Below are 18,916 nucleotides of genomic sequence, written 5' to 3'. Positions count from 1 at the left end.
ATTTTTTCGGACTCCCTTGAATATCGATATAACGAGACTTTACTGTATATGTTTTCTAAATATAAGTCACACCACATTATAAGATGCTATGGTAGAGGTTGGGGTTACGCACTACTTCTACAGAGGGAAATGGAGTCGGTGGCTGCTGACAGTAGTTGCGAGATCTGTTGCGGCTCAATATTACTTCACATATAAGGCACACCTGCATATAAGGCACAGGGTCATCTTTTGAAGAAAATCAAGGCTTTTGGGTACACAAATACAGTACACAAAAAATGTTATCTTTAACAAAATAGTGACAAAGCATTTTTCCTTTGTGGCAGCCCAAAGTGCACTTCAGGTAATGCAATGCCACTCTCGACATAAAAAAAGGACAGTCCTTTTTCGTCTACGGCCAGGAAACGAACTGGTTTCGAATAGAAGTGTTCAACAGCTGGCCGAGCCGATCTATAAACAGATGATGGCGAGCCTGATTGCAACGGCGTACTGTGCTACGTGCGGCTAAAGTTTCAACCTTCTGCCTCGGACCGTAAATCACACAGCACAAGGTAATACAAACCAGATGTTTGTTCACCATCGAGCCTGCGGATGTGTGTGCACCAATGTGAGGTTGTGGGGACTGTAAATGAGGTTAAAAAACGTCTTCAAAACGGCATGATAAATGCAATATATTCCCCAGTTTTGACTGACACTGTCTGAGGGGTATTTGTTTGCATGCTAATGTAACTTTAAGTTTGTGGTCGCATCCTGCAGTGGTGCACATCTGCATGAAATCATACCGAGCACATTTCAATTTTTTTTTGTCCCAAACTAAATATTTGTTTGGGAAAATCTTGTGCTGGACGTGGGATCCTTTGGAGGGGTAGTTGATGACTGCCGTTGTCGGGCAATTGAAACGCAAAAGGACAGAGTATTGGCTATTTTCATCCCACCCAACGAGGGCTTTGTGTGTCGGAGCCTATTGCAAGTGACCTCAGGCAGCCAATCGAACGGTACACACAGATGTATAACCATCCGGGCGTTCAAAGTGTTCCAGCCATTAACCAGCCTGCATGTTTTGGGAATATGGGAGAAAAACCTGAATACCCAAAGAAAAGCCATACAGGCATGGGGGGAACATGCAAACTCCACATAGTAGAATCGAACCACGCACCTTCACACGGTGAGGTTAACATGCTAACCAGTGGAGCACTGGGTCTTTACATCCAGGGGTTTTTGGGATATTAATTGACCACAGTCCTATATGTACACCGCAGGGGGAAATGAATGAATTAACTCATTCATTGCCAGACGAAGTGAAAAATGTGTCCGCTCCAGTGCCAGGGTTTATGTCATTTTCATTCAAATTGCAGGACCCACGGAATATTGGGTTTTAGGACAACATAAACATTCAATCCAGCATATGAAACCTTCGATTGTCTTCTTTCACCAGACAAAAAGTTAATTCCTAAATTATATGGGTCTGGAGTTATCTGACCTTGAAATGGGGGCAGCTGATCAAAATACAATGCAACACATGCATCTCGCTTTAACAACAGCTGAAGCTGTAACAAAGTGCTAACATGGAAATAAGGCAAATGCTGCCCTTTCGTGGAAGGTAAAAACATTGCCAGAGGTCTGACCAGCGCTTTATCGGCACCCAAGCAAGAAAACAATAAACCTGAACAAATTTGGGAATGGCACTCCACATCACGCTTTAGAATTCCCGAATAAATTCGGGAATGGCAGTGAATGATTTAATCTGTTCCAGCTACCCAAAAATTGCAATAACATTTTTTTTTTTTTTGTATTTTGACTGAACAGAATCACATGTTGCCACATTTTAACTGGAATTCAATGAAAATCGAACGCACACCTTCTGCTATAACCATCTTAGCCATCAGGGATAGAATCACACTGGGATTTATCCTTCTATTTTCTAAACGGCTGATCCTCATGTACAAAGTACAAGACGGCAACCTCAGAACACGCAAGCTGTTCGCAAAGGACAAAGAGTACGTGCCTATGAGAGTTTTTAGATTGATGTCTGAGCGTACTCTGTGTTGTACCGTTGTTTGTGTCATTAGCGGCATGAAGGCAGACACACATTGTGCGCAATCGCGCCGTCCTCGCCTTACAAACGCGCCACTCACTGCGCTGTAACAGGACTTTTATTGAAGTCTAATAGGTGGAGACAGCCTCTGTATTGGCCACTATGACGAGCAGCGAGAGGACCAGATGAATATTGAAGGTGAGAGCCAAAGACGCCGACGGTGATAGAAGTGATTTCAAAGCTGACAGGACAAAGCCACTGGAGGGAAAACAGACGGCTGACAAGACTTCGGCCATGATTGCACCGTACAAACCTAAACACAAATCGATCTCAAGTTAGACCTGGCAAACTTCTTCGGAGGGAACACTTGCTAATAGTATACCATGTCATTTCTTTAAATTACGTAGGACAACAACAAATTTTATTCAGACTTGGCAGAATGTGTCCTTCAATATATTTATAGTGCTGATTTGATTTAAAAAAAAAAAGAAAAAAAGGCTTTACTTCGGACTGCGATGCCTGTGCCACATTGTCACATTGCAATCTGGATGCTATGGTTGAAGTTTGATTTGGTTTTTGACCGTAGACTCCAATTTAACCAGATGTGACTCAGCCATTTTTGTGCGAGATACATGTTTTTTTAATAACAAATAAAGGAAAATAAAGCCTGGTAACGATCTCTGAGCACCAAGTTGAACATTAAATTCTGGTCCTTTTGATTTGAAAGAAAAAATTATCATTTAGAATTATGTCAGTGTCCATCACCATTGTTTTGTTTCCTAACTGACATCATAAAAACGTTTTGCAGCATATGAAATACCCAAAACATACAGGCTGATAATTTTAGTCAAATGCAAAACACCATGAGAAATGAGTTGAAGTGTCCTAAAACTACTTCAAAATGACCCCGGAAATTGCGAGTTGCAGAAGGTCCCGCCCGCTGGTTCGTGACGTAACGCCAGGACGTCCTTACCTTGGTCTAGAATTAAAACAATGGCTTCAGATTCGGAGAAGATGCTTTCTTGTTACTCATCCACTTATGAATATGATTCAAATAGGTCTAAAGAGGAAAGCATAAATGTTTGCAATCGATTAAAGAAGTCCTTCCGTATCAATTCGAGCCGTCAGGACTGAAATGTAGCGTCCCAGAAAATGCACAAGATGGCGCCCAAGCTCCGTTGGAAATGGGCTGATTTGTTTGCTGGGAATTTGTGTCAACGAGTATCAAATAGTAGTCTTGGTGCAACACACAACGATTCACCATCGCATTATTTATGTGTTTTCCTTCTAATTTCGCCATCAACACAACGTTTTTAGACCAATCAAAGTATCCAAAATGCTTTGTGTGTCGCTTTCTCGGTCAGGGGCGTTCCAGACGTGACGTCATGTCAGGCATCGTCATCAACTCGAAAACAAGACTTCCTGAATATTCAGCACGAGTCTTAAAACGTAAAATATAGCTATATGCAGTGGAATCGTTGTAAAATACGCTCAGTAGAAGCAATCCTCATAATTAGACTGAAAAATGGAACCCTGAAGGGAAAAGAAAATATTTAACTAATTCGCTGCCATTCCCGAATTTATTCTGGAATTGAAAAGTGTAACATGCAGCGCCATTCCCGAATTTGTTCGGGTTTTGGGTTTTCTTTGCGGGGGGTGCTGATAAAGCGCTCGTCAGACCTCAATGAGGGAGCAGCATTGGCCTTTTGTCCATGTTAGCACCTTGTTACAGCTTCCGCTGTTGTTATAGCGCTGTATAACTCAATATGTATTGTATTCTATATTATTTTGTACAGATGCCCCCATTTCAAGCTCAGATAACTCAAAACCCATATAATTTAGGAATTAACCATTTATTTCTGATGAAAGAAGAGAGTCGAAGGTTTCTTACGCTGCATTGAATGTTTATGTAGTACTAAAAAAAACTCACTATTCTGTGGGTCCTGCCATTTGAGTGAAAATGACAAAAACCCTGGCACTGGAGTGGACACATTTTTACACACCATCTGTCAGTGAATGAGTTCAAAAGCTTCAGTTCTGCGGCCCACATGAATGATCCGTTTTGAATATTATTCCAATATTTTGGTATTCTTCATTCTTATTCTCCAGTTGTCTTCTATCTTATTCCCCATTAGTGACAAGATGGACCATTGTGTCAATCTGTTTGGATGACACTTAATGGGATGTCCATATTGACCCGTGACATCTCCAAAAAAAAAAAAAAAAAAAAAAAAAAACATGTCAGAGCCATTTAAGATGTCACCTGTCAAAGATCCACGCGGCGATGATTTTGAAAAATGCTTTTCAGAGCCATCTAGTTTAAGTGGATGACGATTTAACAACCCTTTGCTGATTTGGATTACCCGGAGCACCTGTCAATCACATCTTCTAAAATCTCTGCTTTGATGTGATGCAAAGCTCAAGTGACACGTAGGGCTTCCGAGGGACAAATATGTTGGGTTGCCGTGTTGAATTAATCAATGTTGACGGGAGGAGAACTCTTTGTGACGACGCATCGTTGGCCTCATCTCCTAATTGCTCTTGCACGGGTGTCATTTATTCATAACAAAACGTAAAAGGCATCATACAGTAGTGCAGACTTCAGACATTTACGTTAATTGTTCATTTGAGCACAAAATATTACGGAGGTGGGCAATGAGGAAGATGATTGATGGAACAAGGTTTCCTGTTTAAATGTCAAATTATTTTTGACATTTTTCAACATTTTTAACAAAATTAAAAATACTTTTAGAGTAGCCACAATTGTGGATCTTCAATGAAATATTCTGGAATACCATTGGAAGAATGCCACTCTTTAAAGTTTAGGACAACCTTTTTTGCGTGCATGTTTTTTCTTATGTAAAATAAGCAAAGACAAAAAAAAACAATACTTGGAATTTTCAGCAACGGGCCAACGTTCTTAAATCTGCTTGAAATGTTCATTGAGTGATTGTATAATAAAGCAAACAAATAATAATAACAAAATACAATGACAAATGAAGTGACTCTATTGACTTTTTTGGAGTGTTAGAAAGACATGTAAAGGACACCCGACGCATCCGGACAAGTTGTGTCCATAATTTGTAAAATCACTTCAAATGACTTCTACTGAGCGTATTTTACAAAGATTCCACCGAATATAGCTATATTTTACATTTTAAGACTCGCGCTGAATATTCAGGAAGTCTTGTTTTTGAGTTGATGACGACCTGACTGAGAAAGCGACACACAATGCATTTTGCGGTACTTTGTTTGGTCTGAAAAGTAACGTGATTGGATTGGATTGGATTGGATATGCCTTTATTAGTCTCACAGTGGATAAATTTGGTGAATCATTGTGTGTTGCAATAAGACTACTATTTCATATTCACTGACACAAATTCCCAGCAGACAAATCAGCCCATTTCCAACAGGGCTTGGGCGCCATTTTGTGCATTTTCTGGGAAACTACATCGCTGCAGTTCGAATTGATATGGGAGGACTCCTTTAATCGATTGCAATCGATGCTTTCCTCTTCAGAACTATTTGAACCATATTAATAATTGGATGAGTAACAAGTAAGCATCTTCTGAGAATCTGAACTCCGTGAGCCCATTGTTTTGTTTCTTGAGCAAGGCACGACGACTTGCCGTGACGTCACAAACTAGGGGCGGGACTTTCTGAAAATCCCAGTTTCGAGCTGATTTGTGGCAGATTTTGGATACTTTAAGTCATTTTTATTGGTGTTCTGCATTTGATTAAAAATATCAGCCTGCGTGTTTTGGGTATTTTAGATGCTATAAAACGTTTTTTTGATGTCAGTTAGGAAACAAAACAATGGTGACGGTTGTCCTTTAGTGGAGGACGAGAGCGTGATTTTTTAATCACCGTTTTTTAATTGCTTGACCATACAAGCTTAAGAAAACAAATAAATGAATACATACATAATCAAAAAATTAAAAATTAAATAAATAGACATGTAAATAAAAAAGAGATAAATAATCTATCTTTTTAAAATAAATAAAAATCAAACTAAATACACATAAATACAAGTACATTAAATAAATTAATCAATAATAATAATAATAAATTAAAAATAATAATTAATTATCTCTCAATTTAAAATAAAAACGTTAATATATATCAATACAAATAAATTCATAAATAGCTAAATAAATAATGAAATACATAAAAATGAAATAAATAAATAAATAAATAAATACATACCATATTTAAAATAAAAAAAATAAGTAAATACATCTAAATACATGTCAATAAATAAATACAAAAAATAAATAATACATTTCCAAAACCGTTAGCTTAACCTCCACAATAAACTTTAAGAGCACTCAACAACATAACTCACAAAGTCATAAGTTTAAAAAACAAATATACAAAAAAAAAAGAAATTCACGGCGATAAAAACATAACCGCTTCTGTGGAGATAAATAAGAATGTCCCGCTGCCATGTATGCTTTTAAGAAAGGACTAAAGTCAAAAAAGCACTTTATGCACTCGTGTAATTTGACCAAAGTATCTTTTGATCCGTTTCAACGTGGGCGTCTACCGCGAGGGCTGCTGACTTCATGCCGTTTGCATTATAGACTCCACATGTTTGGAGAAAATGCAGAGAATCTCAAAATGAAAGGTAATATCGGCTGACCTTTTTTTCAACGGAACCTATCTTCATTATTCAAGCAGACGCACCGACCACATTTGATGCGGAATCGGCTAAACGACGCGCCGCGTCATCTTTTATTCATGCACCCGCTCCCGAAAACTGCTGCTTCCAAAAGACAAATGTTGCGAGGTGCGAATGGGTGACGCTGATCGGAAAGAGCACTTTGAAATAATAGTCCAAATGTTACTAATCATAATAATAACATAAATTGCATTTAAAAGTCCAATCGGCGGTAAATGGTTTTGCAGGCCTGATAGGATTGCTTTGATAAACATAGGCTGGTATTTTTATTCAAGGACTACTAAATGAAAAACAAAACAGCTCAAAAGCACACATGCTTCCCTTTTGGGGCATTTAGGACTAAAAAACTAGTAGACCAAACACCATTCAGAAAGTAAAAGCAATGTCTTGAGAACCTAAACCCACATAAACATTCAACTGCTTGGACTCTTCTTTCATCAGAAAAAAAGCTAATTCCTAAGTTATATGAGTTTGGAGTTATATGACCTTGAAAAGGTGGTCACAGATATACAGCTGACTGGCAGCCATTGATAAAGGCTATTAGAGTAGCATGGCACATTGAATAAAAGCTAAAGAGTGGCTGCGGTTGCCTTATGCATCCATGAGCTGGAGCTACGCTAATGGCAATACAACACAATACAAAACAGTTAATATACCGGTGTTACAAAGCACTTGAAAAGTATAGTAAGTCCAAGAAATCAGAATATGTATTCATACATTAGGTGCATCGGATTATGAGGTACAACGTCTTCTTTTGAGAAAATGTTACATCATTTGCTGCCATTCCCGAATTTATTCGGGAATTGAAAAGTGTAACACGGAGTGCCATTCCCAAATTTGTTCGTGTTTTGATATTTTTCTTGCGGGCTGCAGATAAAGCGCTGGTCAGACCTCTGGCAGAGTTTTGTCCCTTGCACGAGGCGGCAGCATTTGCCTTTTGTTCATGTTAGCACTTTGTTACAGCCTCAACTGTTGTTATAGCGCGATATAAATCAATATGTATTGTATTGTATTTTGTACAGCCACCCCCATTTATAGCTTAGATAACTCCAGACCTGTATAACATGGGAATTAACTCTTTTTTCTGATGAAAGAAGAAAGTCTATGGTTTCTAATGCTGTCTCTCATCTCATCTCATTTTCCGTACCGCTTATTCCTCATTAGGGTCGCGGGGGTTGCTGGAGCCTATCTCAGCTGTCTTCGGGCACGAGGCGGGGGACACCCTGAATTGGTTGCCAGCCAATCGCAGGGCACACAAAGACGTACAACAGTCACTCTCACACTCACACCTAGGGACAATTTGGAGTGGTCAATCTGCCTGCCATGCATGTTTTTGGAGTGTGGGAGGAAACCGGAGGACCCGGAGAAAACCCACACGGGTCCGGGGAGAACATGCAAACTCCACACAGGGAGGCCGGACTGAGACGCGAACCGGCGACCTCTGCACTGTGAAGCCGGTGTGCTAACCACTCGACTACCGGGCCGCCTTCTAATGTTGTATTGAATGAAAATGAAGTTCTAAAACTCTGTCTTCTGTAGGTCCTGCAATTTCAGTGAAAATGACAAAAACCCTGGCACTAGAATGGACATATTTTTGCACATCATCTGGCAGTGAATGAGTTAATGGACAACCGACGTCTCCGGACAAGTTGTGTCCATAATTTGTAAAATGGCTTCAAATGACTTCTACTGAGCGTATTTTAATAAGATTCCACAGCATATAGATATATTTTACGTTTTAAGACTCACGCTAAATATTCAGGAAGTCTTGTTATTGAGTTGGTGACGAGTCCATACGTGACGTCACTAAAGAAACGCTCCTGTAGTGGTCCTTCCATCACGTCAATGTATTTTGCTGTACTCGTTTGGTCTGGGGACCTCGTGTTGCACCCAAGAGCCGCCATAGGAGGGCGTCCAAGCTCCATGGAGGGAATTTGTCAGCCTGTGGAAACGGGCTGATTCATTCCTCACGGGAGCTGGTCGCCATTTTTTCAGCCTCTTCTGGGACGATACATTGCAGTCCAGATGCCTCAAAATGACACGGAAGGACTTATATAATGGATTGCAAACATGGATGCTTTCCTCTTCAGAACTATTTGAATCATATTCATAACTGGATGTGTAACAAGAAAGCATATTCTCTGAATCTGAAGCCATTGTTTTGATTCTCCAGCAATGCAAGACATCTTGCCGTGACGTCACAAATTGGGGGCGCGACTTTCTGAAAATTCCCAACTTGCAGCTCAATTTTGTGCAGATTTTGGACACTGAGTCATTTTTATTGGTGTTTTGCATTTGAATAAAAATATACTGCATGTTTTGGGTATTTTAGATGCTATAAAACGTTTTTCTGATGTCAGTTAAGAAACAAAAAAGTGACGTCGGTTGTCCTTTAAGTGTGCCTTATAGTGCGGAAAATACGGTATGCTAATAGCTATATATCAAGGGAAGGAATGGTCATTTCACGATCATTTATTATACCAATGTTTATACGTTGTGCTAGTCTAATGATCTTCATCTCAGTTACTGTCTTCTTGTGAAACATTACGTCTCCCAGGCTTTGGCCCGTTTAACTCTAACCCGAATACTTCCCGTCAGTCACGGGCTATGACCCATCCATCACCTAGCTTATAATTATTCCATCTAGCTTCCTCGCCTTCTCTCATTGCGGCCTCCAAAGGCTGTTTCGGAAAGATATTTGCCCTCAGATGGTCTGCAGAAGCGATTAGAGCTGGACGTGGGCAGGGCAGCTTCATCAGAGAGCAAAATTTTAGGTTTAAAGCCTTAGCTGGACCAAAAAAATGTTAGGTATCAAAAGACAGTGGAGGAGTTTGAGAAAACTGTTTAGGCCGACCGTCTGTTTTACACGAATAGCAGCATGCTGCGACCATATGCTCGTCCAGGTGGATGCGTGTATCCAAGCAACTGTATCAAAGCAGCGGGGGCTTTGGGCTGGGGCATTGACAATTGAATCCGAAGGACGAAACAAAGTAGCAACAATGCCGCAGGTGAGCTCACCTGCTCGCACTCTTCCTCTAGCAAACTCCACAGGGGAGCGCATTCCGAAGTAACACTTACTTCCATGGATCCCAGCCACGGGAAATTAAAATAGCGAAAAATTACGTCACCGTTCCACTACCACTCTTGTGTGTGTAGTATATCTCTCTTCCATGACAAATTTAGATTGTGACAAATGTGACGATGTTTAGCGCAAGTTTACTGGCGAAAAGCATGGTAATAGAAAGTATCACTTTGGCGAAAAAAATAAATGTGGAATTCTGATAAATAGAGGACGTCTGGCAGTGTCTGAAACTCATGACAAAAAGTTAGCGGACACCCGGGCAGACAACTCTGAAAAGTTGCTTGCCCGGCCATAAAGTTGCCTGCCTGATTTTTCACAACTTGAAACACAATAAGATGACTAATCGAAAAAAAAACATTGTTGCTAAGTATAAAGGATTTTTTAAATTGAGGAAGTACCTACCACAAATGCTCCCTTGCTTAATTTATGGTAAATATCCCTTGCTGAAGTTCTTGCTCCAGTTGTCGTTTGTCGTCATGTTGCAAATTGCAATGTTTGCGTTGCGTTGTCTGTTCAAAGCCACGTAGCCTCCTCTTTCTAAGCGGCTTTCAAAACTTTTGAACACTTTTCAGTCACGGTTTACAAATTGCCAAACGAACGTTCGTTTGGCAATTTGCATACTCGGCACGGCAGCCAATCAGAAGCCTGTTTCGTGCTTCGGACTATACCGTGACTGAAAAGTGTACTTGGAAGTTTAGAAAGCTTTGAAAGAGGAGTTCACGTGGCTTGTAGCGGTTTGCTTGTAGCTTTTGCTTTATTGAATAAAACAAACGCTTGATTTAAAAATAATGTTTTAATATAATATTTAAAAATAACTGGACGAAACCAATAATGAGGGGGGGGGGGGGTGGATCTTCTTTTCCTTTCGGCTTTTCCCTGCAGGGGTCGCCACAGCCTCCATCTAACCAGGTTTTGTGCATCCTCTTCTCTGACACCAGCTACCTTCATGTCCTCTTTGACAACATCCATAAACCTCCTCTTTGGTCTTCCTCTCAGTCTCCTGCCTGGTCCAAACCATCTCAGTCTGGCCTCTCTGACTTTCTCTCCAAAGCCTCTAATATGAGTTGTCCCTCTAATGTACTCATTCCTGATCCTATCCAACCTGGTCACTCCCAAAGAAAACCTCAACATCTTCAGCTCTGCTACCTCCAACTCTGCTTCCTGTCTTTTCTTCAGTGGCACTGTCTCCAGTCCAAACATCATGGCTAGTCTCACCGCCGTTTTATACACTTTCCCTTTCATCCTTGCTGAAACCCTTTTATCACACATCACACCTGACATTTCTCTCCAGCCATTCTAGCCTGCCTGGACACGCTTCTTCACCTCTTTTCCACACTCCATTGCTCTGGACAGTTGAAAAAACAAAAATAAAAATAGAACATCGAAATGGTGAAACCTTATAAAGTCATATAATTTCGGCAATGAAAGCGTTTTGCTAACATTTATCAAATTAAAGTCCACCAGAATTTCCAAATGAATATTTATTCTTCTTTAATTCAGAATCAGAATGCTTTTTATAGTCCGACAATGGGGAAATTTGCATGTATTCTCTATTTGACTTTTTTCCTCGATATTTTCAGATCTCAGCATCAATAACATGCCGATTCAACTTCCATTTACGTGTCCACAGCTCTTCTAATCTGCTTATATTTTCTAACTAGATCAACAAGTGTTTATTGTTTACTTGAAAATTAAATGGATTTGTTCCATAAGGCAACGGAACGACCTCTGCAGGTGTGGCAGGAATGTATTATTAAATTAGTTGGATCCTTTATGAAATGAGATGATGCAGCACTCTTCCACTGACGCAGAGCTGGCCAGTCGAGGAAAAACGAGGAAAGTTTTGAAAAAAAAATTTGGGAAGGAATAAATGGGCTTAATTGTGCTGATGAAGAATTGTAGAATAGCCAACTCGCCCCTTTTAAAATGCAAATGGCTAATTTGTCTGCCAGTACAAAATGCAGCATCCTGTCTGGAGTATATTCAGCAAAACACCAGCAGCAATCCTCATAAAATACTTTATATAATAATCATATTAGGGGGGTGGATGGGAGGGGGGAGTAATTTTCTCTAATTGCAACCACCTGATTCCGTGTGGAGTGGCTCGCTAATTAAGGGAAACCCGGACTTGGAGAATGACAGATCGACATGGAACGTTTTCAGGCTTTCTGGAATAAAGCCCAGACTTGCAGCAGTCCAATGTTCTAAGCATCTCAACTTTCTTACACGGGTGGAGTGCCGCCTCCCCCCCCCAAACATTCTGCCATTGGCGCTCCATATGTCTGCAAATTGCATTTTCAGCTAAATTTTGGTGGAAAATTAATCATTGGGCTTTGATGTTTGAATATGACCCTTTTCAACGCTACACGGACATATTATTTCTCTCTCTCTCCATTTTTCACATATAGCATACAGCTGTTGAACTATGTTGTATTTTGGTTGATAATTCCTATACAATTTGTGACTCGTTACGGCAGGGAAAAGCTGATAATAATATAGTTATAAAATAATAAATAAATAAAAGATTGAATGAATGCATAAAGACATAAATAAATAAATAAATAAATAAATACATTGCTAGATACATAGATTTATAAAGAAATGAACAAATAAACAGAAAGTTATATACATAAATAAATAAATACATACATAAATATGTAACCACATAAATAAATACATAAATAAATAAATAAATAAATATGTAACTACATAAATAAACACATATGTAAATAAATAGCTACATAGGTACATACATACATACATACATACATAAATAAATAAATAAATAAATAAATAAATAAGTACATCGCTACATAGGTACATAAATAAATAAATAAATAAATACATATATAAATAAATAGCTACATAGGTACATAAATAAATAAATAAATAAATAAATAAATAAATACTGAGGCCTCATCATCTTGTTTCTGAAATATATTAATACCAATCCAAAATTGTATGTGTGTGCGTACGTGTGTGTGCGAACGCGCGCGCGCGCGCGCGTGCGTGTGTGTGTGTGTGTGTGTGTGTGTGTGTGTGTGTGTGTGTGTGTGTGTGTGTGTGTGTGTGTGTGTGTGTGTGTGTGTGTGTGTGTGTGTGTGTGTGTGTGTGTGTGTGTGTGTGTGTGTGTGTGTGTTCCTGCTCACACATCAGTCATTCCCAATTTCTTAATTCGGGAACCAGAATAAATATAACTGGTTCGTTCTATGTTTCCAGTTCCATGTGGAGCAGATATACTGCAGGCTTCCCTGGAATCAATCAGGGGGATTTACTGAAATATTTATCACTCACCCAGATCAAAACTGGTGGCAAGGGAGAAAAAAAGTGTAGCCACAGGACCCATTTGAGGACAAAATATGCTTTTCTTTTTTTGTCATGGAATTTATTTGAGAAGAAAATGCAGATGGCACACTGTGTTGGGATAATGGGATACATGTGGAGATTTAATTTGTCTCTACTTCAGCCTGCAGCTCTACGTTAGCCTGAGTAACTTTGCAAACCTTTACGGTGGGGTAGGGAGATGCTTGAGAGGGGGGAGAGGGGTCCACCGTGCAAAATGCATGAAAAAATCCTGATAATCTGTCAGTTAAATAGCTCATCTGGTCTTCGTACTCTCCATATTTTTTTAGGGGTGTGTGGTGATGGTAGGATTTAACAAAATATCTTTACCTTTAACTCCAAAGTCCTCAGAGATGAACGCTTTCGTCTCGGGGATGAACACTAACCTGGAAAAGGAAGAGGAAGAAGTGAGGCGGGAAGAAGACAGACATTCTGAAAGTGTACGGCAACACGCTGACCACACGTTATGCATGCTTGAACCTCGTGGTCAACTTGGGAAATGAGGTTGCCATTCCCTTATATTTCGGCTGCGACCCAAACCGCCGCCTATGTGGTCGAACTTTGTTCCACTTCAAAGAGATCAGCCAATTAGACACAGTCATCCATTTTGGCTGTGAAACATCGCTCATATAAACGTGGAACAGGGCAACATCTGCAGGTAGCATTTTGGGAATTAACTCTGCACAATTTGGGGGATGATAAGGTTAATACGGAAACACGTGCCTCGCTATTAAGAGATATTACAAGGTCAAGAAATGATTTTATGTCTTCATTGGGTCTGGAACCCAAAGGGTGCAATTTTGAATGATAATTTGGTTCAATGGGACCAAAATAACTCCCTTTAGTCTCGAGGACACCCAAGAACTTTGAACTTGTGGAGAACCCTGATGTGTGTATTCTAGCTCATGACCGGGTAACCCGATATGTGTGCGGACGTGGATACGTTAAGAGGAAGCTGGGTTCAATTGACAGTGCTGAAATAAAGTAGTCGCTGTTATGCGAAGAGATCAGTTTGTTGACTCAAAACCCGCCACCACAAAAAAATAAAAAATACAAATATTCATACCATAACCGGTTGACAGCTAATCGACAGGTTAATATTAATACTGTGCTTAAATATATCTTTTTTTGATGTACATACTTCAATTATGATTAATGCTTCCAGTCCAGGTAATAACAAAAGACCTTTGACTTTTTTGAGCCGTCAATGGGAATGAATGAGTTAATATATACATAATGAGTTAATAATCAATAAAAACAATATGGTGGTTAAAAAGTGTAAATCACATTTATTTATTTATTTGTTATTGTTAACTGTCACAAAAGTTTCCGTATTTTTCGGATGAAAAGGTTTCTTCAGCCATCATCTGTACTTCTTTGAAGGTGTCGGACGTTTCACTTCTCTAGAGTTACAGAAGCTATTTTCATAAAACACCAAAACCCTTCACTAAATCACCATGATGGTGTGAGGTTTAATTTGGATCGTGCTTACAACACACTTCTGAGATCGTTACCACATAGGTTTAGTTATGCTGATGAAGTGATACCAGGGCAAATGGGAAATTAGGCCGGTCGTAGACCATGATCAGTCAGGACAATAGAAGTAATCAGTGTAGCCTCAGGAAATAGTCATCTGCTCCCCCCAACCTTAGAGCATTGACCTATCATAGCAAAGCCAAGCACTGCCACCACTGAACGGTAGGGATATATACTGTATATAGGGCCAGAGCTACCAGGAAATATTTAGTTCACTGACGAAGCGATGGATGAGAAGCGAAACGTCCGACACCTTCAAAGAAGTACAGATGACGGCTGAAGAAACCGTTTCATCGATGGACCACTTCTGTACGACTGAGAGCTTACACAGACGTATTTTTGGGACTATAAGGCGCACCGCATTATAAGGCACACCTTTAATGAATTATATATTTAAAAACATTTCTATATATAAGGTGCACGTCTTTGTAAGGTGCACTTTGAATGAATGATATATTAAAAAAAAACAGTTTTTTTCCATGTATAAGGTGCACCGCATTATAAGGCGCACTTTCAACAAATGGGATATTTAAAAAAAATATTCCATATACTGTATAAGGCGCACTAGATTAAAAGCCTCGTGTTCAGCTTTTGAAACAATTGAAGACTTTTAGGGCATAAAATACGGTAATTGCCAGCTTTGATATATTTAGTGAATATCAATCCAAGCCCATCAAGTGCCATGATGCTTGCTAAAGTCCGAACCAAAAATTCAAATTGTCCAATGTAAACCACAATAATAATAATTATTCTTAACTTCAGATTTGAGTTATTCATTAATTTGTTGTGCACTCTATTTGTAATATGTGGAGGATTCCAATGGGTTCCCCAAATTCATAACGGCCCTTGAGAGGAAATCGTAACTACAGTGTGGCCCGCGGCAAAAAAAATGAGTTTAACACCCATGAGCTCGAGTGTCTAAATATCTCTCCTCAAATAAATACCGCAGCTCAAATATTTACATACACACCTGGTAAACAAAGGACGTGTTGAAAGGTGTTTGAATAAATCAAGGTCAAAACTTCACACCGCACCGTGTCAACCCCCAGTTAAGTTTGCAGATGTGTTTTGGCATACTGTGCGCGACACCCTCGTGAGTAATGCTTTCCATCAGTGACTAAGGTTGTTTTATGGAGTTATAGAACTAGATATTTTGATCACTAGATATTTTTTTCTTCTTTTACTGCTATGCAGAAAGCGGAGCTCCGTGAACAACTGGAAAGTTCCACAATACTGTCGTCTGGCAAAGAGACCCATAAAGCTAACGAGATTATGGGTTTGTCCCCTTCAGAACATTCCCCCGCTACCGCAAGCATGAAACATACTTGGGATATCAAAAACTGAAATTAGAGGCGTCCAACTCGGAACGGCAGGTTGACTAATGCAGAAACAGCATGCAAACCACATGACGTATGTATTCATTTAGGGTTTGGGGTGCGGGATGAAATTACAACGCGATCGCAGCAGGCTGGCTCTGATTACTGACGGAAATGAGAAGGGATGATTAATTGGACGGAGTAACTGTAAGAGATAAAAAGAAAGCGAAATGACGTCTTTTATGATGGCCATCATTTATATTTAGTGATGACAGTCATGGACAATAAGTGTGAACAAGTCAAATTGGATCCCAGCGTGGTGCTTCGTCTAATTTCTCGACCAGTGTGAGCTGTTTTGATATTGTCCCCGATGACATGCTGGTGACAGAGATTCGGCAACTGTGCAGCAGTCGCGAAACTAGAGGGGATTCTTTCTCCAAATCAAATTTGTTGCGGTAAACTTGGTCGTTTGCTTTGATTGCGAGTTTGAGGACAGGTGCGTTAACGCATCAGGACAAAGGTTCTATGTTCTTAATTTAATGCATCAATTATTATTTTTTTTTAACTTTATTGAAGACAGTTACCAGTCGTAGATGACTGTTTTATTGATTGATTTTTATCATTCAAAAAACTGCTGGAGTGTATAGAGACACTTTCCATGAAAGAAATTGGATTAGACTGCCACATAAAACATACCCTAAATAATATTTAAATACTACAACTATTCATCATCATCATCATACAAATACTACCAATACTAGTACTACATTAATAATAAGAATAAGAATAAGAATAAGAATAAGAATAAGAATGTAAACGTTGCAGTTTTGGTTTTTCATCCATGTATTTAATTGTGTAGCATTCAGATATCTTTATCGCTTCTTGCAACAATCACTGTTTTTTTCGTGGTTTCGTGTGAATAGAACGTGAGGATTTTGCATTGGTTGCTTTTTTGAAAGGAAATAGTCATTAAAAAAGTGTAAAGACGTTTTTATTTTATGCACACATTTATTTTTCACTTCACTACTGTACAAAAAGCATGTTAGATACGCAATCCATGAACCCAATGATAAAATGACATGCCATATCAAAGATCCCCCGTTTACGTGTTGCCCCCCCTCCCCTTTAATGCAGTTCGGCGCAGGACGGATATATCGACAGTACGGTTATATCGACATTTATTCTAACTCCCGAGAATATCGATATAACGAGACTTCACTGTATTTGAACAATATTCATAACTGGATGAGTAACAAGAAAGCATCTTCTCCGAATCTGAAGCCATTGTTTTGATTCTCGAGCAAGGCAAGACGTCATGGCGTGACGTCACGAACAAGGGGGCGGGACTTTCTGAAACTGGCCATTTCCGGGTTCATTTTGAAGTAGTTTTTGGACACTTTAAGTCATTTTTATTGGTCTTTTTCATTTGACTAAAATTATCAGCCTGTGTGTTTTGGGTATTTTAGATAAAACGTTTTTCTGATGTCAATTAGGAAACAAAAAAATGGTGTCGGTTGTCCATTAAATCTGTCTCATAAGTGCTGTTTTTCACCGGATTGTGACGATATGTTGATAAATGATGCAGCTTCCAAACAGCACTCCCGATCCATGCCCCAGATAAGCGCAACTATTCTCCACCATACCCATAAAGAAGCCAATGCTGTGCTGACATGCTCACCGGGCCAGAAAGTAACTGACAGTCAATGCTAAGTATTCAGTTTCCTACATAGGAGTTTCTCCTCATCTTCATTTGGTCACTACACCCTTTACTTGTCCTCCCCCTGCTCTTGTCTGAAGGAAAAGGGCTCTTGTAACCTGACAGAGAGACACTGATCCCCGAGCACAGCATCTGCTGACAAGCCAGTCTCCCATTCAAATCTTGGCTTGGAAAGCATGAACTGCCGAGAAACCCAATCCAGCTTGGCAGGGTCTCAACAATCGCTTCCTGCCCCGTCCGGGCCCACACAGCTAAGTACTCTTAATTAAAGAGGTTAACTTGTCTAAGATGTGACCAGAGGGGGAAAAATAGGACAGGAGGGGGGTAAAAAAAGTGCAGAACAATCACATCCCTGTTTCCTCTCATCTAACAAAAGAGGTTTCCCCCCTCTGACAAGGTAGGACATGAGCCTTGATACCTAAACAAACACATTAAAGGAGAAGTGAGTAAGGGATCCTCGTTAAATGTCTCTTAATAATCACTCACATACACACCAGATGGAAGGAGAAGGGAGAGGCAAGGGGATGTGATGAGCAAGGGGAGTTCATGATGTGCTCTCGGACAGCTTTTCACTCTCTCTAGTGCACTCAAAGCCCGGAGAGGCTGTAACAAGAGAAGAGCCATTTTAATCTTTTTTTTTGGGGGGCGGGGGTGCTTGTCAGCATACATATTAATGAAGAGTTAGGCCATTGCCATAGACATCTGTACTGGCCTGTGGGGCTGCCTACTAAATGCCAGAGAAATTAGACATGTAAATTTATACTCGGAGATACTGCATAATATTTAGATTTCAGGGATCTTTGAGTCTCTGGAAAATTGGGTCTTCCTCGCAGACCTACCACACCGCAAATGACAACCTGTCCACTGTCAACCTGATGTGTCGTCACAGGAAAACCTGTGAAGCTCATTCATATTGACAGCCACAATCCTGTTTTCATTTTTCTACTTCTTCGTTTTTTTTTCTTCGTTTTTTTCACCACAGCAAATCAGTATCCTCCATATAACCCTGTTTTATGCATCCTCTTCTCTCACACCAGCTACCTTCTTGTCCTCTTTGACATAATCCATAAATCTTGTTTTAGGCCTTCCTTTTGGTCTCCTGCCAGGCTCAACATTCTTTTTCCAATATATTTACTCTGTCTCCTCTGGACATGTCCAAATCATATCAGTCTGGCCTCTCTGACTTTGTCTCTCAAAAGCCTCTAATATG

At 39.8% G+C, this 18,916-nt stretch overlaps 1 long non-coding RNA gene across 1 annotated transcript in view; it reads right to left on the bottom strand.

The window, feature by feature from the left end:
- The window catches only part of LOC148898897 (uncharacterized), a 109,307-nt gene that overhangs the window by 6,803 nt on the left and 83,588 nt on the right, over positions 1-18,916 (bottom strand). Inside the window, exon 3 of the long non-coding RNA XR_016114882.1 lies at positions 13,468-13,523. This is a non-coding gene — a long non-coding RNA (uncharacterized LOC148898897). The remainder of the gene's footprint in view (positions 1-13,467; positions 13,524-18,916) is intronic.

The sequence above is a fragment of the Hippocampus bargibanti genome, linkage group LG04, assembly GCF_051943395.1.
Source record: "Hippocampus bargibanti isolate YZ-2025 linkage group LG04, ASM5194339v1, whole genome shotgun sequence".
NCBI classification, from domain to species: Eukaryota; Metazoa; Chordata; class Actinopteri; order Syngnathiformes; family Syngnathidae; genus Hippocampus; species Hippocampus bargibanti.
The sequence above is the reverse complement of the archived record's forward strand: the minus strand, read 5'-3'. Positions and strand labels throughout refer to the sequence as shown.